The 22,627-nt window shown below is 47.2% G+C and overlaps 1 long non-coding RNA gene across 1 annotated transcript; it reads right to left on the bottom strand.

Annotated features, from left to right (window-relative positions):
- Window positions 1–14,791: 14,791 nt before the first annotated feature.
- On the bottom strand, window positions 14,792–15,585 carry LOC144807680 (uncharacterized). The gene is made up of 3 exons (XR_013606378.1): window positions 15,470–15,585; window positions 15,277–15,376; window positions 14,792–14,871 (listed from the first exon to the last, which is right to left on the bottom strand). It is a non-coding gene; the product is annotated as an uncharacterized LOC144807680 (long non-coding RNA).
- Window positions 15,586–22,627: the final 7,042 nt, after the last annotated feature.

Raw genomic sequence — 22,627 nt, 5'->3', positions numbered from 1 at the left:
ATATGATTAGGGCAAAATAGAATATCAGAGAAGACTGTGCAAGTGGTAACACAGTGGCGGAATACATAAAATATATACAGTAGTGCCATATAAACAGGGCAAATGGAGACGGTTGCAAGAATTATAATAATCTCTGTCAACTAAGCAATATTTGGAACTCAAGATGGATACACAAAAGTTCGGATTGATGTAAAGAGCCAATAGTTATGAGCTCAAGAAGTGTGCGAAATTGAGTAAACCTAGATGATTCAGTGGGACTAATGTGCTAGAATATAAAGGAAACATAATAACGAATCTAAATAAGTGCAACAAAAAAATGTGTAAGGCTCACCAATAAAAATCTGAAAAGCGCGTATGTTTCAAGGTGGCAAATTATCGTAGATGTTGTCACAGAACAAGCAGGAGTCACCGGACGTAAAGCAATGTTTAGAAGAGTAGGTGTTCCAGTAATAAAAAGGACTCCATAAAAGTTCTAAAAGTAAAGTAACAAAACAATCAGATAAAAAGGGACTGCTACTAAATGGAATACAATGAAATAAGCTAAAAGGTCAACACCCAATATCATATGGGCATAAGTACGCTAATTGTCACGAAGAAAATAATCTAAACACAAGATTAGCAAAAAAACAACAAAGATCCAACTGCTATGGTAAATATATAGGGCATTGCGGTGAGGCATGATATTCTCACTCTTACTAACATCCAATGAATACAAACTATCAGTAGGATGATAGCAACAGAAATAGTTAAAAGCCAAATACAAGTGATGGAAGTACTCACACATCAAAACCAATACATACTCACCAACACGAACCGAATACGTTATGTAGAAAACACCACCATGAAAAAATCTGGTGGGAATTTAGCTAAAATAAAGAAACAAAATTGAATATAAACTAATGCGTAGTCCTATAGAGTAGTGCATCAGAAACAGATAAAGGTAACTCTATGTGCATACCTAAAGAAATCGTTAAGTGCCCAAAAGTCTGGGTCACAAAATCAATGGGCAGTCCTGTAGTTAAAGGATTAGTCTTCACAGCATCTCCATGGTAAATGATAAGTATCATGGAACTAAAAAAGAACAAATTGCAAAGTACAGAGCGTCAATATACAGCGCAAAAACCAGTGCAAATGAATGATAAACTCCTCGTACAGATGGGCGGCTTACCTCAAGTTAAGAGCAACGTCCGTATAATAACGTGACAAGAAGGGTAACAATCAGAGATGCTGCTATAAGTAGAGAAACGGCGTTCAAGGGCGGTGTCATGTGATATGCCGAGACCACGTGACGGATCTATGACACTACAACGCATGCTTTTACCATGCATGCTGTTACAACTCAGTTTTTACAACGCATGCTGTTACAACGCACAGTGCTTTGGGGCGCTGGATAGTGAATAGTTTAATTTACTATTCAAACTCCAGTCCCCGTGGATACTAGGGAAGGTGTTGGATAGTAAATTAAATCTATTCCCTATCCTAGAGCGCCCCCCAGCGCAATGCGTTGTAATGGTTTTCGTTGTAAAACCTGCGTTGTAATAGCACTGCGTTGTAAAAGTTTCGTTGTAAAGGATGTTTCCCCCACGTGACAGATTAAATATCAATGACGGACTAAATCACTAAGCCTACTGAGTAGGAGTGATTGTTCGTTCCATACTCGCTGCAGTGTTTCGAGATTGGGGGCGTTATGCCGCCATTAGTGACTAGTCCTCCTCTCAACCTCTTTCTATCCAGCTCTATTGCCTTCCAAACTTCTGTTTTTCTTGATTTCTGTTGCCTTTTCACCTCATCTATCAACTTCCACCCTGCCTCCTTGTCCTCTGTTCTTTTCTACCTCATGACAAGCTCCTACACAAACCCAGTGAGTGAACGTTTCTGATGACCTCCCCAGTCTGAGTAGCCACTCTTACGTGGCATGGCCCAGACTCTAGCACCTCCTGACCCCAGGATGCCTGCTTACACCCATTGTAGGTATATGGGGCCTCGGTTGCAAGCTGTCTCCAGTTGGCCACACTGCGTCTGCGAGCACCCTCGGGATACGCCAGGCCTCTGAAGGTACCTCTACCGGAGTAAGCCTCACTACAGGTATAAGAATGCTCTGCATTTCATGAGATGGACTACATGAAAGGCAGTGTGTAGGAGTGCAGATCAGCCTTCAGGACTTATGTGCTGAATGTCCCCTCTTCACAGAGCTGTAACTCCATCCAACTGTGCTAATGTTCCTTCACTGGGCCCTCCAGAGGCCACTGCTGACCCCCCCCCCCTTCACTCTGAGCTCTCCACAGAACTGACAGGCTTATTTTCTGCAATCCCTGCAAGCCAATCTAGAAGTCCTTCATACCCCGTCCCCTGGGGATGACATGCCCCTGACTGAGCCTCAGCCTTCCTAACTCTACCTCCAGTGCCGACACCAGCCCGCTAGTGAGAGCAGACTGATTCTTGGAACTCTATTTTACATGGGTATGCCTGGCTATTAATTCTCATGACACTAACAAAAACGTACATCGACCTCAGGAGGATGAAAGGCTTGCTTAACATCCAGAGCCCAAAATTCTCCTTAATCCGGCTCACTACTCCCCAACCTGCCCTCTGCAGGTCTGGCGCTGCAACAAGATGCTGAAACTCTTCCCAAGACCACACACATGAGTCCTACCCCCTCTACGATGCCCTTGAGTATGACCGACTACGAGGAGTGGGTGGGAAGGTAGTGCATGAGCGAGATGCTGCTGACAGTAGGTGAAAGGGGTGACAGAGTGAGGAGGGGCTGAGCTGAGGGCACCCTCAGGAGAGAGGCTGGGACTAGAGCCTCTGCAGTGGATCAGACATATTAGGGGTGCTCTAAGCTTGGCCTGCCTTATCAGACCTACTCCACTATTGCCCTGTGGCCTTAAATACTGAACAGCTGTCTTTATTCGCTCTTCAGTGATATCGGCTAAAAGCCGGACTAGGGCAGGAATCTGGAGTTCTTGACTGACATGGACTAAAAACTTGTTTGTCTGGGTGAATGCTTTTTGTTTCCAGGCAAAACACACATTTTTCAACATTGACTGATCACACCTTCCGAACAGAGGCACACAGCCCTAACAAGTATTGGAGCGGTGCATTTCCAGCTCTAGCTGCGGCTGCCGACCGAAGCGCAGGGCGCGACCTGGATCGACGCCAAGTACAGTGATACTTTTACATTAAGATAAAAACAGTTATTCAGTTTTGCGAACACGCGCACAGCCTAAAGGAAGCATAGGTCACTGCTACTGTGTTTCAAGTTATAGACATCTAAAAAAAAAAATCATCCTTGCCAAAAACGAAAAGATTAAGCAACAATAGGACCCGACAAAGTGATCTAAGTGAGTTTTTCAACAACAAGCGTCTCAGTGTCCAGTCCGAAAGTTGTTGATGGCTGCTTTAATGCCGGACAGCGATCCACAAAAGCATACCTGCCAGGTGTAAATGTGGTGACACTGTATAATTTTCAGTCATGTATGCATAGAATTACACATACATGGCTTGCTTTGCCAGTTTGTATGTCTGCACAGGATCAGCCCTCGTTGCACCCACCTACGCCATCTGCATGATCCTAAAAAGAGGAGAGTGAGGCCTTTATCCTATTACACCTCTCAGCGGCGTTTCACATGGCACCACTCTTCATCCTAATCGGGCGCCTTCACAAGATCGGACCTGCCAGTTCAGATTTGCTCCTTCCTGACAAAAGTAACTCAGACAGTCAACCTGACGCCAAACTCTTTGAAAACCGAAAATCTCATCTGCGGAGCGCCTCAAGGTTCAACCCTCAGCAGGACCTTCATCAACACTTACATAACCCCACTGGCCAACGCCATCTGTGCCCACTACATCAACATCCTCTCCAACAACGACAACACACAACGCATACTGTCCCTCTTGGACAAAACTAACAACACTAGGAACAAGTGCACCACCTACATGATGGAAGTAGCCACCTGGATGACTTCCAACTGTCTCAAACTCAACACTGACAAGACAGAAGTGGTGATCTTTGGAAACAACACCTGTCCATGGGACTCCACCTGACGGCCAACCTACCTAGGAGTTACTCCCACCCCCAGCTCGCACGCCAGTAACCTAGGGATCATCAGCAACAAAAATCTGGACAGGTCTCCCCAGGTCAAGGACGTCTCTGCTTCCACACCCTGAAGATGCTGAAATAAATCTTAAAATGGCTCCCGAGCAAAACCAGAAATCTGTCTCCACTCACTTGATAATATGGAACACGGTGCAATGGTCACACACCCCCTCATTTATTTAAAACCACTCACAGAGTCAGTAATAAGTGGTGCAGTGTGTGAAAAGTTCAAGAGAAAGTACATACCCTTCATGGTGTGAGCAAAAAGCAGGGCAAAACGCACATATGTCTTATAGTGTAAACATATTCGGACTGTGAGAAATACTCAGGGCACCTTACATATCTGTAAATACCCCTTACAGGGGTGGGGAATTATTTAAAAAATCTGTTTGTCCAAAGGGCAGATTCATACAGGAATCGACTTACCCTTTAGAGAAATCCACTTGTCCTACTTACTACCTAAATAATAGATGCAACATGAGTTGAGTTGAGTTGAGGGAGAATTTGGATAGCGCTACTTTACCCGTAGGCGTCAAGGCGCTAAAGATGGAAAAGGAAAACTGTGTGAGGGGAAAAGCGGGGAGGATGGTTAATGGTAGGCACTGACATAACAGATACATTCATAGATCATTGTGATAGTAAAACATGTGTGGAGTTGAGACAGCATGAGAAGGTCTTGGTGCAAACTTGGTTTTATTTAGGTGTACTTTTCAATGTATTTTTTATTAGGTACATGTCATACAAAGGTAACACAATCTATGCAGTATGTGCATTAACCCACTTATACAGGTGGACGGTAGGAACCTGGGACCCCTTAACTATCACTAGAGTTGAAATTGGTAACCAGTAGGAGTATACACGGATCCCTCCAGTTGGCACATTTACACTGTTTGGTGACTGGGATTAAACCCAAGATTCATAGCACTAAAGTCGGTTCAAGTATTGGTCCCACTCAACAGTAAATTACAATTATACCTCTTGAAGAGTCACAATCACATGGCACTTAAATCACATTTTTAGCGCATACAATTCAACTTTTTGGAATTCATAAATAATGTTCAATATTTCCCCTTTACTGCCATTCTTTCCGAACTCTGGTTCCCTCCCCTTCCAAACTATTTCTTTCATATTTTTGCCAATATCTATTATTTACTTTGCTCTACCCTTTGCGTTTTTCTCTCAGTTTCACTCTTACTTCTCTTTTCTGGCCTTTTCTTGCTTTTTCTGCTCACTCATCTTGTTCTTCCCTTCCTGCTGAAGTGACAAGCAGAGCAGAACGACTTCAACAGTCTCTTGGACCCTTCACATAGGCTCCTGTATCATAGTACACTCCTCATCGACGCATGATGGGAGAGTGCAGCAACCCTCTGTAGCATTGTCACACACGTGATCCTGGAGGCTTCGGTCACTCACACATTTGGAGGGCAGGTTCAAGTCTCACTCAAACCTGGCTATCTCTTCTAAACTATGGAGAAGAAGTAGAACTTCACAGGTGACGTTGCTCAGACGTCTGTGGTGTGCCGAGTAGTACCCGACTATTCTGCACAGAGCAGACCTTCTTTTCAGCCGGTGAACCTGATGAAGTCTGTACAGAGAAGAGAGGCCAGGAAGAGTGACTGACAGCCCCGCCAACATGTGCCAAGACAGACACCCTGCAAAGAAATGGACACACTGCAGACACGCCTCATAAAGGCACATACAAAGCCTACAAAGACAACCCTACCCTAGACTCAGGTACACACACCAACCCTGCAGACACACCTCCTCCTGCAGAGGTACATTAAAAACACAGGCACGTAAGTTCCACTGATTGACAAGCCTGCACCCTGTCCGACCCAAGGTCTCTGCCCACATACACACAATCTCTTCAGCAGATAATGCCATAAGCCAACCTATGCCAAAGGAAACTATTGCAGTGACTGAAGCTTTTGCTTAGTTTGAGAGATGGAAACATTGGCAAAGGGAGAGAAGAGGCACGGGGTGCAGGATAGCACTGACACTCAACTGACTGCGGGACATACTTCAGACATAGGGATAGGGTTGTGCAAGTCAACAAATTAACAGAGACAGCCGGGCAAAGAGTGTGCAAAGATTCCTCACAGTGCAGTAAGATGCAGCGCAGTGTGTAGATTCCTCATGGTGCAGTAAGATGCAGCGCAGTGTGTAGATTCCTCATGGTGCAGTAAGATGCAGCGCAGTGTGTAGATTCCTCATGGTGCAGTAAGATGCAGCGCAGTGTGTAGATTCCTCATGGTGCAGTAAGATGCAGCGCAGTGTGTAGATTCCTCATGGTGCAGTAAGATGCCGCGCAGTGTGTAGATTCCTCATGGTGCAGTAAGATGCAGTGCAGTGTGTAGATTCCTCATGGTGCAGTAAGATGCAGTGCAGTGTGTAGATTCCTCATGGTGCAGTAAGATGCAGTGCAGTGTGTAGATTCCTCACAGTGCAGTAAGATGCAGCGCAGTGTGTAGATTCCTCATGGTGCAGTAAGATGCAGCGCAGTGTGTAGATTCCTCATGGTGCAGTAAGATGCAGCGCAGTGTGTAGATTCCTCATGGTGCAGTAAGATGCAGCGCAGTGTGTAGATTCCTCATGGTGCAGTAAGATGCAGTGCAGTGTGTAGATTACTTATAGTGCAGTAAGATGCAGCGCAGTGTGTAGATTCCTCACAGTGCAGTAAGATGCAGCGCAGTGTGTAGATTCCTCATGGTGCAGTAAGATGCAGCGCAGTGTGTAGATTCCTCATGGTGCAGTAAGATGCAGCGCAGTGTGTAGATTCCTCATGGTGCAGTAAGATGCAGCGCAGTGTGTAGATTCCTCATGGTGCAGTAAGATGCAGTGCAGTGTGTAGATTACTTATAGTGCAGTAAGATGCAGCGCAGTGTGTAGATTCCTCATGGTGCAGTAAGATGCAGCGCAGTGTGTAGATTCCTCATGGTGCAGTAAGATGCAGTGCAGTGTGTAGATTACTTATAGTGCAGTAAGATGCAGCGCAGTGTGTAGATTCCTCATGGTGCAGTAAGATGCAGCGCAGTGTGTACATTCCTCACAGTGCAGTAAGATGCAGCGCAGTGTGTAGATTCCTCATGGTGCAGTAAGATGCAGCGCAGTGTGTAGATTCCTCATGGTGCAGTAAGATGCAGTGCAGTGTGTAGATTCCTCATGGTGCAGTAAGATGCAGCGCAGTGTGTAGATTCCTCATGGTGCAGTAAGATGCAGCGCAGTGTGTACATTCCTCACAGTGCAGTAAGATGCAGCGCAGTGTGTAGATTCCTCATGGTGCAGTAAGATGCAGCGCAGTGTGTAGATTCCTCATGGTGCAGTAAGATGCAGTGCAGTGTGTAGATTACTTATAGTGCAGTAAGATGCAGCGCAGTGTGTAGATTCCTCATGGTGCAGTAAGATGCAGCGCAGTGTGTACCTTCCTCACAGTGCAGTAAGATGCAGCGCAGTGTGTAGATTCCTCATGGTGCAGTAAGATGCAGCGCAGTGTGTAGATTCCTCATGGTGCAGTAAGATGCAGTGCAGTGTGTAGATTCCTCATGGTGCAGTAAGATGCAGCGCAGTGTGTAGATTCCTCATGGTGCAGTAAGATGCAGCGCAGTGTATACATTCCTCACAGTGCAGTAAGATGCAGCGCAGTGTGTAGATTCCTCATGGTGCAGTAAGATGCAGCGCAGTGTGTAGATTCCTCATGGTGCAGTAAGATGCAGTGCAGTGTGTAGATTCCTCATGGTGCAGTAAGATGCAGCGCAGTGTGTAGATTCCTCATGGTGCAGTAAGATGCAGCGCAGTGTGTAGATTCCTCATGGTGCAGTAAGATGCAGTGCAGTGTGTAGATTACTTATAGTGCAGTAAGATGCAGCGCAGTGTGTAGATTCCTCATGGTGCAGTAAGATGCAGCGCAGTGTGTAGATTCCTCATGGTGCAGTAAGATGCAGTGTGTAGATTCCTCATGGTGCGGTAAGATGCAGCGCAGTGTGTAGATTCCTCATGGTGCAGTAAGATGCAGTGCAGTGTGTAGATTCCTCATGGTGCAGTAAGATGCAGCGCAGTGTGTAGATTCTTCACAGTGCAGTAAGATGCAGCGCAGTGTGTAGATTCCTCACAGTGCAGTAAGATGCAGTGCAGTGTGTAGATTCTTCACAGTGCAGTAAGATGCAGCGCACAGGTCCAGGATTATTCAGTCTATTTCTACAAACACAGCAGAAGGTGCTGACAATCTCCTACCTGAGCAGAGACCTGCGCAGACGTGTCCAGGCTCTCTCCTCCTCCTGGGGGGAGGGGGTGGGGGGGTGGGAGTAGATCTGGGGTCTGGGGGGGCAGATCTGGGGTCTGAGGGGGGCAGGGGCAGATCTGGGGTCTGAGGGGGGCAGATCTGGGGGTCTGTTAGTGTCTGTAGATGAAGGTAACTGCTCACCAGACAGGGCTCCTTCCTCTTCGGCAGCAGGCTGCACACAGGGGGGAGAGACAGGAAGTGATGTCACCACTGCTGCTGGTGCTGTCTCTGCCGCCGCTGACCTGGAAGAGGAAACCCTTCTCCTTCCATCCCATGTGCAGCTCCGAGGGTTTCATCAGCAAGCGAGGAGCGCCATCTGGTGGCTGCTGATGAAACCGCCGCCTCCAGCAGTGAAACAAGCATTGGCACCTGTAAACACACGGACATGGGTGTTATGGGAAACAAGCATTGGCACCTGTAAAAACACAGACATGGATGTTATGGGAAACAAGCATTGGCACCTGCAAACACACAGACATGGGTGTTAAGGGAAAAAAGCATTGGCACCTGCAAAGAAACAGACATGGGTGTTATGGGAAACAAGCATTGGCACCTGCAAAGACACAGAGAAGTGGCTGTTATGGGAAACAAGCATTGGCTCCTGTAAACACACAGACGTGGGTGTTATGGGAAACAAGCATTGGCTCCTGTAAAGACACAAACGTGGGTGTTATGGGAAACAAGCATTGGCTCCTGTAAACACCCAGACGTGGGTGTTATGGGAAACAAGCATTGGCTCCTGTAAAGACACAGACATGGGTCTCGTATGGGAAACAAGCATTGGTGCCTGTAAACACATAGATATGGGTGAGATACTCACAGTCCAAGGGCAGGCCTCGCCCTTGCATGGTGTGCTCTTGAGGAGCCACAGATTCAGACCCTCATGCCAGCTCTGCCCGATCCCTCAGTGAAATACCAGCAATGTGTTAATTTTTTTAACTTCTGCAAAGGAACAGACATGATATTCAGGAGTGAATTGAAATGAGGACTTGTATTTCATTCAATGTGTGCAATGTAGACACAGCTGCTGCAATGAGGCTGAGCAGCGTTTCTAATGTTCCTGTTCCTGGGGGTGATTCTTTATATTTGACAGGGCCGTGAATCCCCAAACCATAGCTGCCAAGGTTTCAGATTGCATGTGTGACATTTTCATAATTTCAGTGAAAGTATTAGGGACCATTTCTCCCTTTTCCGTCTTCATACTGCTTTCCAAAAAAGGTTTTTGTTTTGGTGTTTATAAAAACAGAAGAGTTCAGGTCTTACAAGCAATATTCTGCTTAGGCCGCATGTGGAGAGCAGGGCGCGTGCACACTCCAGTACGGATTACAGCGCTAGGTCAGGTGTAACATGAAAACAAAGTACAGAACTCCTATGATCGCTTTTAGGTGACCTTGAGACGCCACAATGTACTAAAGAAACAGCCCATGAAAATAAAATGCAATCGTTTAGACAAAAACACAGTCATGTAGATAAGAACCGGAGTATGTTTCAAAACAAGAGAGGTTCGGTATTAAATACACTCGTATCACTGCTAAACAATTCCCAAGCAGGCCTCTGCAACAGGTTATGAAATAATTGCATAACATTATGATGTGAATGCAGAGCCCGCACACTGCCCAGATGAACAGAAGGGCCCTGCACACATTTGTTTTCAGAAGTTGCTGTCACGGAGAGCTACTACATAGATACTGAGCACGTGAGCTATGCTGAATTAAGTTCGCTAGAAGAAACCAAGAGAACCTGTTTACTAAATAGATTAATTCAGTCTAAAAACAAAGCTACATTGGCACAACTTAGCTGAATAGCTTAGACCTGTGGTTCCCAAACTGTGCGCCGCGGCACCCCAATGCGCCGTAATGAGATGCCAGGGGCGTCGCGCACAGCAGGGTGACCACTTTTATCTGTCATTTTGGCCCTCACAGTGAGCAGCGCTGCTCCCCTGTGAGAGGCCTCACCCCCGCTGCTGGAGCCGCCTCGCACTCCTCCAGGAGCACAAGGGCAGCCCCTCCCGCCCATTGAAATTCTGTATGGGGCTGATTGCCACGTACAGAATGACAATGGGGCAGCCAGGGGTGTTCAAGCATGTGGTGGCGGCCTCCTACCTCAGTGTAGAGCAAGGCATTCTGTTATATAAAAGGTAAAACGCCCATGCTGCAATGTTAGAGAACACTTCATTTAAAGAAGCCTGTGAAATAAGTTTAAAAGAACAGGTTATCGTTCTTTCACTGTCTCATCATTTTTGAACTGAAGTATTTTCAATATTATATTCAACAAAGCCATGTTTGCTGCTTTTTTATTTTAAGGAACTAGCAACCATTGACAAAGCCAATAGTCCTGGCTTGTTGTTGGTGCAATGATACTTGCTGTATTATATATCTGGATGCAATGACAGAAACAACATAACACCAGTCGGGCGCAACACTATGCTAAGTGCAGATTTTTAGCCTAGGTGTTTTAAACTGTGCTCCTAATTACATCCAACACCCCCTTTGAAGAGACCCCCCAGTTTTTTTACACCGCTTAAAGCCCTGGAAACAACACCATGTTACAGTAACCTCACATCCTGGCACTGTGCATCATGCATGACTTCTACGTTTTCAGTCTGCCTATGTGCAGGAGCATAGTGAACTCTCCCCCACTGCACCCCACCCCTTGCTGTAGTTTGTTCTTGATAGGCCTCTTCTGCCTGCAACTCTGCAGACAAACGCTCAGCTCATAATGTGGAAAGGTGGGTGAGTAAATAAGTGAAGGAATGTCTGAATGGCTGGATGGATTACTGAAAGGATGAATGCATGAATGAAAGGGGAAATGGATAGATAACGAAAGAAAGGATGGATGGATGAGTGAATAAGTGGAAGTATGGATGAGAGAAAAGGTAAATAGATGGATGTATGGGTGGAAAGGTAGATGGATGGGTAAAAGTGTGGATGGGTGTGTGAAAGGATGGATGGATGAGTGAAAGGGCAGCTGATGGGTAAGTGAATTGGTGGATGGGTGTGTGAAAGGATGGATGGATGGATGAATGAAAGGGTAGATGGTGGGCAAGTGAATGGGTGGATGGATGAATTGATAAGTGAAATGGTGAATGATGGATGAGTGAAAGGGTGGATGTAAGGATTGATGAGTGAGTGATAGGGGGTAGATGGACAAAAGGATGGATGGATGAGTAAAGTGAAAGGGTGGATGGATGAGAGAACGGATGGTTGGATGAGTGAAAGAATGCGTCCCAATTACTTTAAGGAAGATAACAGGAGGTACATACCACCCACCCACCGATAAAGAAATGGTGGGGAGCCACGGCCAACTGCCGATTAGGTTAAGGGAGCCACAGGTCAAACAAGTTTGGGAACCACTGGCTTAGACAATTGTGACAAATGGGGCCTCTGTCTTTACAACAATGGAATAAGACACCTGCAATGTATTCGCATGTCTTGTAAAAAATAAAACTCTGCCACACACGCTAGTTACATGAGGAAAGAGAGCGCACAACGGGAACGTCGTACCACACATAAATCAAGGACAGTTTGCAATAAAAGACATTTTTACTTTTTAAGCAACGCTACAAATTGAAGATATTTTCCATTCTTATTGAACGATGCCACTCCAGTAAGCGAAAACATAGCCGGGACTGCATAGAAGAGGGTTTCGCTGCGAATAAGCAGCACAACCTTTTACTATTTAGTACAAACAACTCAGGTCACAAACTGGCTCTGAAAGTATTAGGAACGGCAGCACTGGCAGCGCGCTAGCGCTATTAATAAAATGTAAAGTACACTTTAAAGAAAACTGATACCTCTCGAGCAGAAGCAATTGTACGGACCGGACCTCGCCGCAATGACTACCTCCGACAATCAACTCTCTCCCGTTGCTTTGCACCACATCAGGGTTTGTATTTCCCTGTTGATTTCTTGTCCATCACCCCCTTCAGAGGCTCACTCATAAAACAAGGAAAGAAGCAGGTTGTAGTCTCAATAAAGTCATGAGAAAGAACCATCAGGTGTGACCCACACATGGGTCTCTCACTTAGTGGATGGGTCTGATGGAGAGGGTATTTCACCCACACAGGGGTCTCTCACTCAGTGGATGGGGTCTGAGGACGGAGGGGGTATTTCACCCACACAGGGATCTCTCACTCAGTGGAGGGGGTCTGAGGATGGAGGGGGTATTTCACCCACACAGGGGTCTCTGACTCAGTGCATGGGGTCTGAGGATGGGGGGGGTATTTCACCCACACAGAGGTCTCTCACTCAGTGGATGGGGTCTGAGGATGGAGGGGGTATTTCACCCACACAGGGACGGTGGCGAGGGCAAGGTCAGCGGAGCAAAGCTGGCGGTTCGGGGTGTAGAAGCTGAGTCGTCTGCAGAGGTACGCTGGTCTGGTGTTGTGGAGTGCCTTGTATGCGTGGGTGAGGAGCTTGAAGGTGATCCTCTTGTTGACGGGGAGCCAGTACAGGTCTCTCAGGTGGGATGTGATGTGGCTGTGGTGGGGGATGTCGAGGCTGAGGCTTGCAGAGGCATTCTGTATGCGTTGTAGTTGTGTCTGGAGTTTGGCCGAGGTTCCTGCGTAGAGGGCGTTACCGTAGTCCTGCCTGCTGGTGACGAGGGCCTGGGTGCCTGTCCTTCTTGTTCCGGTGGGGATCCATCTGTAGATCTTGCAAAGCATGCAGAGGCTGTTGAAGCAGGAGGAGGATACAGCGTTGACTTGCTGAGTCATTGACAGTGATGAGTGCAGGATGGACCCCAGATTGCGTGCGTGGTCAGTGGGAGTCGGTGCAGCTCCCAGTGTGGCCGGCCATCAGGCGTCGTCCCAGGTGGACAGGGTGCAGCGGTCTTGTCCGAGTTCAGTTTCAGGCGGCTGTTCTTCATTCATTCGGTGACGGCCTTCATTCCTTCGGGGAGGTTGGTTTTGGCAGTGGTGGGGGCCTTGGTGAGGGAGATGATCAGCTGGGTGTTGTCGGCATATGAGATGATGTTGAGGTCATGCGATCGGGCTATGTGGGTGATAGGTGCCATGTAGATGTTGAAGAGTGTCGGGCTGAGGGATGATCCTTGGGGTACGCCGCAGATGATCTTGGTGGCTTTAGATCGGAACGGAGGGAGGCGGACACTCTGTGTTCTGCCTGTGAGGCAGGAGGTGGTCCAGTCCAGGGCTTTGTCGCGGATCCCTGCGTTGTGGAGGCGTGTGCGTAGGGTGTGGTGGCAGACGGTGTCAAAGGCGTCCGAAAGGTCCAGGAGGATGATGGTCGCGGTTTCTCCATTGTCCAGCAGGTTCCTGATGTCATCGGTGGCGGTGATGAAGGCAGTTTAGATGCAGTGGTCGCTGCGGAATCCGGATTGGGATGGGTCCAGGATTGTTGTTCTCCTCGAGGAAGAGGGTCAGTTGCCTGTTGACAATCTTCACAATGACTTTTGCTGGGAACGGGAGTAGGGAGATGGGCCGGAAGTATTTGAGGTCCTTAGGGTTCGCCTTGGATTTCTTGAGTAGGGCGTTGATCTCTGCCTGCTTCCAGCTCTCCGGTAAGGTGGCGGTCTCGAAGGAGTTGTTGATGATCATGCCGGAGATGGGGTGCAATGGTGGAGCTTGCTTTATTGAAGATGTGGTGCCGGCAGGGGTCTGATGGTAAGCCGGAGTTGATGGTGTTCATGATTTTGATGGTGTTGTCGTCGTTGACGTGGGTACAGGAGAGCAGGGGGTTGGTGTGGCTGGGGGCGGTGAGTCGGAGGTGTCGGTGGCTGTTGGGGGGCCTGGTTGTTGAAGCTGTTGTGGATGTCTACGATCTTACAGTGGAAGAAGGTGGCTAGGGAGTCGCATAGGTCTTGCGACGGCACGTGTTGTCAGGATGTTGTTGGAGTTGGAGCTGGGGTTGGAGAGTTCCTTCATGATGTTGAAGAGCTCTTTGCTGTTGTGTGCGTTGTTGTAAAGCATTCCTTAAAAAAAAGTCCTTTTGGCAGTTTGAATGAGTTGGTGGTGTCTGTGGATGGCACTCTTTTGGGCTGCATTGCTGTCCGGTGTCTGTTCGTGGTGCCACTTCATCTCGACCCTTCAACAGGTCTGCTTGGATGCCTCGAGGTCGGCGGTGAACCAGCTGGCTTTTCTGTTGGTGCATCTGTTTGAGGGTTTCTTGATCGGGGCGAGAGTGTTGGCACAGTCGTCGATCCATTGCCTGAGGTTGCGGGTAGCAGTATTGGTGTCGGTTTAAACAACAAAAAAGCATCAAGGGTACAAGGCAATATGACCACACCTATCTACAATTTGGTCTCGTGTGTACAATGAGTATGGGTGCCAAGAACCTGAAGCCACATACCCCTAGGCGTCCCAGGGCATTCACCCCAAATTTCACAACAAAACACAATGGTTCAGCACTCTACAGTGAATAATATTGAGCCAATAAATTTTGAAGAATCCGTTCAGTGGGGCTTACAAATTTCTTTTATTCTTATTTCTTCATGCAAAGCATAGCCAACGAGTTTCGTCCAGAGGACTTCTTCAGGGCTACAAAATTAAATATACAGAAATATACATATTACAAACCACTATTTACAGATAAAAAACAGATATTTTAATACTTCAATACACCATAACTTCAAAATACATGATTACTTAGTACAAGTTAAAAAAATGAGACTTTTGCTTTGTAAGCGGACTAGAGTCACCTACTAGACTGATTTCCTTACATGTTCATATTCGTTTTACAAAACACATCGAGCACAGTGATATTTCAAAATTTAACAGAAGGAGAGAAAGAGAGCCTATTTACATATTTCTTTGACTTTACATTTCCAATGGGAAGGAGCTGATCATACATATGTATGTTATGTTTACTTATCAAGTAGATACTATGTTGATCCTAGAATTTTCTATGTTATTCTAATTTCAGATTTTTAAAACATTGCTTACCAAAGGTAGTAAATAGATGTCAACTGTTGATTTTAACGACCAATAGGTGCATTCACGGATGTAATGGTTCAGAGACGCAAAAGTGTGCAGGGATGGCCACCTAGTGTATAGAGAGGAATGTTCTTCTTACTCATACTGATATTTTATGGACATTATGATTGTCCCAGTATTCAACACTAAGGTTTCTACATACCTTGTCAATATGTTATTTGTACGTCCTTCGATTATTTGCTTCAATATGTTTAGCAACAACGGGTTCCTTGGATTGTTCAAGGTTTCTCAACCAGTAATTGTGGCGCTTGTAATCCCCCTTTGTAAAAGGATAAATAAATAAAGTTGTGTATAGACGTTGTTTGCATTATAAGTCCTACACATATTTATGTTAAAAGCATAGAGAAGCACTGAGCCACCAAACGTGTGTTGTTAACCATCACGTAATGATAACGATCAGGAAATACCAGATGTAGGGTGCACTGCTCCTCTGAGCATCCACGGACAGTCTCAAGAGCCCAAGAAACCCGCGATCAAACAAGGGTCCCACCAGCGGCCACAGAGCATATTACGTGCTCCACAGCCGCCGGCAGACCCGCATCAAAACACGGGCAACCAAGCTCCAGGACATCCCCCGGGTGCACCAATTCGCACCGCCCTCAACTAGTATTTCACCGGTCATGTTTTCAATTCGGGAATGCCCGCGACTTACAAAACAATCATAAAATATAAGAAGCCCGTGCTCAAACAACCACTTATAAAAGGATACTACTAGAGTCCAAATCAGTGGGAACACCCAGTGTTAACAGAGTTGTGCTCCAAGACATATCGCTTTGCTGTGAAGCAAGCTCCGTTCGTGGTGACATCGGTTATAATTTGTAACCCCGAGCCTGCACATAAATGATCATTAAATACAATTCTAGATAAAAAATAGAGTACCAAAGGAAGCAATTATTTAAACAGGACCGTTGGATTCCAAAGCAATAGGGACACCCAACAATGAAGCAAAGTGCTCCCAAGATTGGTTCTATTTCGTAATATATAATGCTCATGGCAAAGTTAAAGACTAGTCTACTATAAGTGGAGCCATTTTTAAGTCAAAATTCATCCCCACCCTTAAGGTCCTCACTTACTTAAAAATAGTGGGCCCGATTCACAGAATGAACTTAAGACTCAATCCTAAACTTACTACTATTTTGGTATTCACAGAATTAACTTACTACTTTTGGTATTCACAGAAGTTAGGATTTTGTCTTAAGTTTGTTTTAAGACAGACTTAAGACAGACTTAAGACAAAATCCTAACTTCTGTGAATACCAAAAGTAGTAAGTGCATTCTGTGAATACCAAAATAGTAGTAAGTTTAGGATTGAGTCTTAAATTCATTCTGTGAATCGGGCCCTAAGTCATCATCCTTCATACATCACCGCTTTCAGGAAAAGTCGATACACACTCATCTCAGAATCGCGGGTTTAAATATCCCGCAATTTGCACTCAGCTTCCAAGTGGTAACGAGACCACTCGATTAGAGTCGCCATCTTGAAGTCGACATATATACATGTAGTATCATTGAGGCACACAAAATAGATGTCTTTTAAAGAGGTTAAAGGGAACGGTTCATCAAGATTAAGTACTTTTCTAAGTTAGGAATCAAGGCATGTCCGTTGTATACAAAGGGAAATGATCGTGTAACTAAGTCCGATTTATAGACGCCATTTTGGAACGGTCAATCATTCTCTGTATTAGGAAAAATAAGGAATAAGGAAAACTTCTTCAAAATGTATTGGCTCATTATTATTCACTGTGGAGTGCTGAACCATTGTGTTTTGTTTAGTATTGGTGTTGGTGGTGTCAGTTGGTGGGTTTCGGGCAAGGGTGGCGATTAGCTGATCTTTGGTGACTTTTGCTCCAGCTGCAGCGTGGGGTCCGTTGTGTGTGGTGGTGCATGGTGGGTTTCTTGAAGGTGAAGTGGATGCAGCGGTGGTCGGTTCAGTGGAGTTTGGTGGTGTGGTTGAAGTTGACATAGTTGCTCGCGGAGAAGATGCTGTTGAGTATGTGTCCTGCAGAGTGGGTGGGAGTCGTGACTAGCTGTTTGAGTCCGAGGTTGTCGAGGTTGTCGGGCAGGGTGGTAGAGCTGCTGTTGAGGTGGAAGTTCAGGTCTTCGAGGCGGATGTAGTCCGTGGAAGCAAGGGCGTGCATGCTGATGAAGTCGGGGATGGAGTCGCTGCACTGTGGCCGGGGGGGTCTGTAGACGAGGGTTCCTCTGATGGTGGTATTTGGGTCGATGTGGATCTGGAAGTGCTGGTGTTCGGCCGTGCTGAGAATGTCGTCGGTGCTGGTCAAGATTCTGAGGGTGTGCCTGTGGATGATGGTGATTCCTCCTCCTTCTCTGTTGGTACGGTCCCTGCGGGTGATCTTGTAGCCTTCCGGGATGGCTATGGCGATGTCGGGTGAAGGGGAGGGGTTCATCCAGGTCTCCGTCAGGAATGTATTGTCCGGAGAGAATGAGTCGGGTAGGTCCCAGAGTTCAATGGCGTGCTTCTGGGCAGAGCGGGTGTTGAGTAGTATGCATCTGAGGTGGTGGCGTATTGAAGGCTGGTGAAGCTGCAGCTCCGGCAGGAGAAGGATCCTTAGGTGCGCTTCAGGGTGGCCAGGAAGCAGGGGTATAATCGGCCGGTGTTGAGTGCGTGGAGGGTGCTGGCGTTGTAGTGGCGTTCGAGGTGGCCAGGTGGTCTGGCGCTGGGTGCGGTCCAGGCACGGACGAGCGCAGGCAGGTTTGCATTTGGCGTGCTTTCGGTACGGCTGCCATTAGAAGGGGAGGTGGGAGGGAGGAGCAGGGGACGCATCGGCGGGAAGGGGAGAGGAAGGCTGGAATGCTGGAGAGCTACAGAGCGAAAATGGGAACAGAAGCAAAGAATACAAAGAAAAGGAATACAACAGTGGGCACAAAATAATACAGCAGCAGAATACAAAAAAGTAATACAACAGTGGGGAACAGATACCACAAAAAGTAATACAACAGCAGACAAATAACAAGGAAAAAGGAACAGAGCGAACACACAGATACTTACGGCTCACCACTGGGCCAACAGGGATGAGGTGCAGGAGCGAGCCTGCGGGTGGAGGAGGATCTTGAACTCGCAGCAGTGGGGAGCGACTTGCCTGGATCAGGGTCAAGGGTCGCTCCTTTATCTCACTCTTGATTCATGGCTCTTTAATCCACCACCAGCTACTCTCGGCTCCTTTATCTCACTCTTGATTCGACCGCGTGGCTCTTTAATCCACCCCAAACACTCTTGGCTCCTTTATCTCACTCTTGATTCCACCTCCTGGCTCTTTAATCCACCTCCAGACACTCACGGCTCCTTTATCTCACTCTTGTTTCCACCTCATGGCTCTTTAATCAACCCCCAGACACTCACGGCTCCTTTATCTCACTCTTGATTCCACCTCCTGGCTCTTTACTCCACCCCCAGACACTCACGGCTCCTTTATCTCACTCTTGTTTCCACCTCATGACTCTTTAATCGACCACCCGACACTCTTTAATCCACCCCCAGACACTCTTGGCTCCTTTATCTGACTCTTGATTCCATCTCATGGCTCTTTAATCCACCCCCAGACACTCTTGGCTCCTTTATCTCACTTTTGATTCCACCTCATGCCTCTTTAATCCACCCCCAGACACTCTTGGCTCCTTTATCTGACTCTTGATTCCACCTCATAGCTCTTTAATCCACCCCAGACACTCTCGGCTCCTTTATCTCACCCTTGATTCGACCTCATGGCTCTTTAATCCACCGCAAGACACTCTCGGCTCCTTTATCTCACTCTTGATTCCACCTCGTGGCTCTTTATCCACCCCCAGACACTCTTTAATACACCCCCAGACAAACTCGGCACCTTTATCTCACTCTTGATTCTACCTCTTGGCTCTTTAGTCCACCCCTGACACTCTCTGTATCTTTATCTCACTCCTGTAGGTCCCTGCATTCTCGCTTTGGCACTTTTTTCTTCTTTCTCTTCCTCTTTCTTCCCGCTCGTGTGTTTTTCAATCCCTCGTTATGGGTCAAAGTCTGATGAGGGAAAATAAGTGCCAGCCTCCAAAACAAGGGTGCAGATGGGCCCCACCAGCGACCACCGGCTCAAATTAAGCTTTAATCAACATCTTACCCCTTGGTTGATAAATGAAAAAATTTCGGGCAATCGGGCAGGGTGAGGGGAAGAAGAAAAACAGGCAGGAAGGAGAAGAACGAAAGGAAAGAAATACAAAAAAGAGAATGCTAAAGTAAGAGAATACGTGCAAGTCACTCCATGACCGCATCTCCTCGACCCATCACTGTGGACTTCTGATACAGCGAATATCTGCGTCTTAGCTGTTGCTTCTTGCTCAAACGTTATGGTGGCCTCATGATCCTACGGGTGGGGTAATCTGGCCTGGCTCATGGTGGTCTCATGATCCTATGAGTGGTGTGTAATCTGCTCTGGCTCGTGGTGGCCTCATGATCCTACGGGTGGGGTAATCTGGTCTGGCTCATGGTGGTCTCATGATCCTATGGGGGTAATCTGGTCTGGCTCAGGGTGGTCTCATGATCCTACGGGTGGGGTAATCTGGCCTGGCTCATGGTGGTCTCATGATCCTATGAGTGGGGTGTAATCTGCTCTGGCTCGTGGTGGCCTCATGATCCTACGGGTGGGGTAATCTGGTCTGGCTCATGGTGGCCTCATGATCCTACGGGTGGGGGGTAATCTGGTCTGGCTCATGGTGGTCTCATGATCCTACGGTGGGGGTAATCTGGCCTGGCTCAGGGTGGTCTCATGGTCCCAAGGGTGGGGGGGTAATCTGGTCTGGCTGATGGTGGTCTCATGATCCTACGGGTGGCGTAATCTGGGCTGGCTCATGGTGGTCTCATGATCCTATGAGTGGGGTGTAATTTGCTCTGGCTCATGGTGGTCTCATGATCCTACGGGTGGGGGGTAATCTGGTCTGGCTCAGGGTGGTCTCATGATCCTGTGGGTGGGGGGTAATCTGGCCTGGCTCATGGTGGTCTGATGATCCTACGGGTGGGGTAATCTGGCCTGGCTCATGGTGGTCTCATGATCCTATGGGGGGTAATCTGGTCTGGCTCATGGTGGTCTCAGGATCCTATGGGGTGGGGTAATCTGGTCTGGCTCATGGTGGTCTCATGATCCTATGGGGGGTAATCTGGTCTGGCTCATGGTGGTCTCATGATCCTACGGGTGGCGTAATCTGGCCTGGCTCATGGTGGTCTCATGATCCTACGGGTGGGGGGTAATCTGGCCTGGCTCATGGTGGTCTCATGATCCTACAGGTGGGAGGTAATCTGGCCTGGCTCATGGTGGTCTCATGACCCTACAGGTGGGAGGTAATCTGCTCTGGCTCATGGTGGCCTCATGATCCTCTGGGGGTAATCTGGTCTGGCTCATGGTGGTCTGATGATCCTACGGGTGGTGGGTAATCTGGTCTGGCTCTAGGTCGTCTCATGATCCTATGGGTGGATTCCTCTGGCCTGGCTCATGGTGGTCTCATGACCCTACAGGTGGGAGGTAATCTGCTCTGACTCATAGTGGTCTCATGATCCTCTGGGGGTAATCTGGTCTGGCTCATGATGGTCTCCTGATCCTACAATGGGGGGGGGGGGTAATCTGGTCTGGCTCATGGTGGTCTCATGGCCCTATGGGTGGGGTCATCTGGTCTGGCTCATGGTGGTCTCATGATCCTATGGGTGGGATAATCTGGTCTGGCTCATGGTGGTCTCATGATCCTATGAGTGGGGTGTAATCTGGTCTGGCTCTGGGTGGTCTCATGGTCCTACGGTAGGGGGTTAATCTGGCCTGGCTCATGGTGGTCTGATGATCCTATGAGTGGGGGGTAATCTGGTCTGTCACATGGTCGTCTCATGGTCCTACGGTGGGGTGTAATCTGCTCTGGCTCATGTGGGTCTCATGGTCCTACAGTAGGGGGTGTAATCTGGTCTGGCTCATGGTGGTCTCATGGTCCTACGGTAGGGGGTTAATCTGGTCTGTCTCATGGTGGTCTCATGATCCTATGGGTGGGATAATCTGCTAAATTATGTGAATAGATTGAATAAAGTGTGATTGTTCTATCTTTGCTTTTTAACTGTATTTTCCAAATTGTCGAAGTCGTGTCAGCAAATGTCAAAACTGTACATTTCTGGTTAATGGACCGTTCTTGGAGAGCGGCGGCATCCACACAGTCATCGAGTTAGTATTTTTCAGAAATCAGTCTACAGCAAAGCATTGTTACTAGTTACCTGCTGTTCCCCCAGGTTCCTGGTCTATTAGTTTGGGCATACATTTGTTCTCTTTATAGCATTACTTTGTTTACTGTGCGGTAACATGGGATTCCCTCCTCCACACTTCCACTAAGCGTTATTGCATGGATTCAGAGGAAAGGAGGGATGGCCAGTTCAGATGTTCAGTGCTTCAGGGTCTTTAACAGCTTTATTTTCCACTGTAATGACTCTTTGTGTGGTTCCAGAATCATGGAAGTCTTCCATAACTGTGGTGATTCACAAGAAAGGGGTGCGAGATGACCCCTCCAACTTTCAGCTAATTTCCTTCATAGACAACATCAGGAAAATCTTTGGGAAACTCTTACAGTCAGGACTCGAGACATGGACAGAGGAGAACTATATTCTCTCTAACCTTCAGGCCGGATCCTGAAAAGGCCAAAGTAGAATCGACCCGGCTCTGAGGTTGTACATGATCTGTATGAAGTACGTGTCCCTGGAAACTCCCCGCTCTTCGTGGTCTTTGGAGACCTAAAAACAGGATTCTATTCTGTAGCCGCTCCGTCCTTCGGAGTCTTCTGGAGGAAGGAAGATCCCAAGCAACTATTTGAGTATCCAAAAGGATCTGCCCCGCGGCAATCATTCCAGAGTAAGATTCAGCATAAAAGGAGAATGCACAGAGAAGTTTGAAATAAACATTGGCGTTGGGCAGGGTTGCGTACTTGACCCAGCTTTATTCAACATTCACATCAATGGAACTGATTCTCTCAGGAATCTTGGTCTCCTTGTTCCGATATTGGAGAAGGAGAATATTCCGATCCCGCTGGTTGCAGATGATACAGTAATATTAGCGCATACTGAAAAATCAATGCATCAACTTTTGGAAGGCTTCGAACTATTCTCTAAAGTACAGAAGTTAATAATCAATAAAGAGAAAAATATATGATAATTAATCCTAAATCAAAGTTATTGTTGACATTCAGGATTGATAGTAAACCAACTAAGCTAATTAAAACATGGCTACCTCGGCATAGGAATGGATGACCATTTATATTGGAAAGCTCATCTGGCGAAGTCGGAAACAAA

The sequence above is a fragment of the Lissotriton helveticus genome, chromosome 1_2, assembly GCF_964261635.1.
Source record: "Lissotriton helveticus chromosome 1_2, aLisHel1.1, whole genome shotgun sequence".
NCBI lineage: Eukaryota > Metazoa > Chordata > Amphibia > Caudata > Salamandridae > Lissotriton > Lissotriton helveticus.
Note: the sequence above shows the minus strand (reverse complement) of the source record. Positions and strands in the feature narration are given on the sequence as shown.